A 3,570-nucleotide genomic window follows, 5' to 3' on the forward strand; every position below is an offset into this window, starting at 1 on the left:
ATCCGGCCAATAGCACCGTTGTCGCACAAGCTGTGTGGTCCGTTCCACAACCTGGATGCACGTGTTGCTGGTGTAACTGCCTCATAGGCAACCGTCTACACTCCTCCCGTGTTGGGGCGCGCCTGTCGTAGCCAAAGCTTTAGGAGTTCACCAATATGTGGATCAGACCCCTGACCCACCCGCATGTCTTCCCTGGACAAATCAGGAAATACAGTTACCTGGTTTACCTGAGCTACTTGATTCCCCTGGGCTATTTGAGCTATCCGCACTGGGATAGCCAACCCTGGGATCAGGCATTGCACATCCTCCTTTGTTGATGGATTCTGACTAGACAAGGCATCTGCGTTCCTATTGTTACGACCTGACCTGTACCTGATCTCAAAATTAAAGGCAGCCAACTGGGCTGCCCATCGTTGTTCAGTGGCGCCCAGATTGGCAGTACCTATATGGCTGAGGGGGTTGTTATCGGTGAACACCACACATTTGTAGCCCAACAAGTACTCCCTAAATGTTTCTTTCATGGCCCACATGAGCACCAGAAACTCAAGTTTCATTGAGCTGTAATTGTCCATGTTGCGCTCATTGGGCCGAAGACCACGACTAGCGTAGGCTATAGGTCTCACCTTACACTTCTGTTTCTGGGACAGGACTGCCCCCAGCCCCCCATAGCTGGCGTCCACCTACAGGATGAAAGGCAAGGTGAAATCAGCATAGGTGAGTACTGGGGCAGTGGTGAGTCGCCCCTTCAACTCCTCAAAGCTCTGTTGACACTGTACAGACCAGGCTGCCGCAAAATCTTGTTCTGAATGCCTTGTACCCTTTGGGTTCGCCAGTCTCGCTATGAGGGGGAGGGGAGCAGCCAATTTGGCAAACCCCTCCACGAACCGGCGGTAATAACTGGCAAATCCCAGAAAGGAACGCACCTCACTTACAGTAGTAGGGCAACGCCATTGGGTCACTGCCTCATACTTACCTGGGTCAGTAGCAACCCCTTCAGATGAGACCACATGACCCAAATACCTGACCTCTCATTGGAAAAACGAACATTTCCCTAACTTCGCCTTTAGCCCTTCCCTCTGCAGCCTATCCAAGGCCATCTCCATCCGAGCCAGATGTTGATCAACTGAAGTCGAAAATACAACAATATCATCGAGGTACAGAAGGAGAGACTGCCCCTGTTGGTCCCCGAATAACCTCTGCATCAACCGCTTTACACCGCCCAAAGGGCATCCTGTTCTACTCAAATAGGCTGAATGGAGTACAGAAGGCTGTCTTATATCTGTCCCCCTCTGTAACGGGGACCTGATTGTACCCACTGGCAAGATCCATGGTTGAAAACCATTGAGCACCTGCCAGTGAGTCCAAGGTTTCCTCGATATGGGGTAACGGATAAGCATCCTTCCTCGTGTTTGCATTCAGACGGTGGTAGTCTACACATAACCGGAGACCACCATCCTTCTTCCTCACCAGCACAATTGGTGATGCATAGGGGCTACTACTCTCCCTAATTATCTGCACCTCGAGAAGTTGGTTGATATGAGTCTTCACGACCTCATACTCGGATGGAGGTATTCGTCGATGTCGCTGCCTAATAGGGGTATCAGCTACAAGGGGAATGTCATGGGAGATCAGGTCTGTACAACCCAGGTCCCCCTCATATGCAGAAAAGACAGACTCATACTTTGACAACAAGCCCCGAACTCTTACTTGGTAGGCTGTTGACAACACGGGCAAGTCCAAGGAGTCAATCTGATCATGCACTGGGGTAACTAAGACTGCCTGAGTGCTGGCTGACACTACTGCTGTTTGAACTTAACTTCAGAAGGCAAACTTACCACATCCACGTGACTCAACGTGCCAATAAACACACGTGGGTAAAGGACGATATCAATTATACCAACATTTACCACTGGAACGTAGACTGTTCCTCTGTCCACCTTCACCAGAGCAGAGGATACTAACAACCCGGCTGGAAGGCCTGCCTCGGGGGGTTCCAACAAAGCAGTCCCATTACAATACTGGGCAGAGCAAGTGGCAGCCACCAACTTCAAGGTACCCCCAGAGATGCGGTTCACACAACGACCCCGCACCTTAATCTGGCCCCTGGATGGTAAAACAGAACTAGCACCTGCATGACAATATCGCAGAGCCTGCGTAAATAAACGGGAGGCCTGCAACACAGCCGGTTCCTCAAAAAGGGCAGAGCCATATTGGCCAAAAAGCTCCTGGTAGCAACGGCCCAAAACATTCATACCTAAAACTCCAGAGATCTGGCTAATCTGCCGGCCAGGGGGGTCTCTAGTCACTAACACCCCACACCTTGGAAGCAGCAATCCACAGAGTTCGATATCTAACTCTAGATACCCGATATATGGTATTGACAATTGCAGCCACTGGCACGACAGAAAGCGTTCTGGGCCCCAAGGCTCAAAACAAGCAGTAAAACAGCTTTCTGTGACAGTAGTCACCATAGAGACGGTGTCTACTAGACAGGGCACAGAAACACCCCCCATACAAACAACGAGCTGAGGGCATGCAGACACAAGGCGAGTGAAAGTGTCAGAACTAATCAAGTTACTTGAGCCACTCCTTTTCCCAACCGAGCGATGGCTCAACTGCTCGGTGGGGATTAATTTTCCGACGGCTGGCGAGACTGAACCGGCCTTTCTTCCCGGGGAGGCAGACTGAAACTGAGTAACTCTACGCTCCCCGTCACACTCCCTTGCAAAATGTCCCGGCTGTTTACACCATCTACAAATAACCTGACCAGGTCGCCTTACTCCGCCCTCTGGTTGAATTCTCTGAATTTGGGCTAAATTCTGAGTGAGTTGGTTCAATTGCTGCTGCTGCATCTTCATCATCTCCCTTAACTCTTGCAGCTCTGCTGAACCCCTCGCAGTATTACGCTCTGGTTGTGAAAGTCCATGCACCCCATACTGTATACAGTGTGCAGTAGGAACAGAATGGCTACGTCCCCTCGCAGCCCCAGGGGTCCCCTCCCGCTCCCAACGAATTGCTTCGAGGAGTACGTCTAACAATGTCATCTTGGGATTCCCCCGAACCAGCTGTTTCAGCTCTCGCCGGAGAGTACTATCATTTACGTTTTCAACAAACTGGTCTCGCCAAAGGGTGCCAGCATTGGGCATAACATGCGGTGCCTGTTCTTTAACCTTCTCCCAAAGGCTCATCAGAGCCAGGGAGAATTCCACTAGGGTCTCCCCCTCCTGCTGCCGCCGGGAAAAGAACAATTCTTGCAAGGCTACATATGATCGCGTACACCCATATAACTCGCGTAATGCTGCAATGATTTGGTGTGGATCCTTCCTCTCTGCTCCTGAGCGATAGCGAAGCTCTTCACTGGCCTCACCCTCTAAATCAGTGTTTCTCAACCCTGGTCCTGGGCGCCCCCGAGCACTGCACATTTTGTGTGTCTCCCTAATCAAACACAAGAGGAAACAGCTGAATCACTCAAGCACCGTCAGCCGAGGAGGGCTGCCGTTGTTCCGCACCTACTCACACACACAAAATAAATAATGATAAACAACAAACAACCAAAAAAAAGTATATATA

This window comes from Sinocyclocheilus anshuiensis, unplaced genomic scaffold, assembly GCF_001515605.1.
Source record: "Sinocyclocheilus anshuiensis isolate Anshui unplaced genomic scaffold, SAMN03320099.WGS_v1.1 scaffold2159, whole genome shotgun sequence".
In the NCBI taxonomy this organism is placed as follows: domain Eukaryota; kingdom Metazoa; phylum Chordata; class Actinopteri; order Cypriniformes; family Cyprinidae; genus Sinocyclocheilus; species Sinocyclocheilus anshuiensis.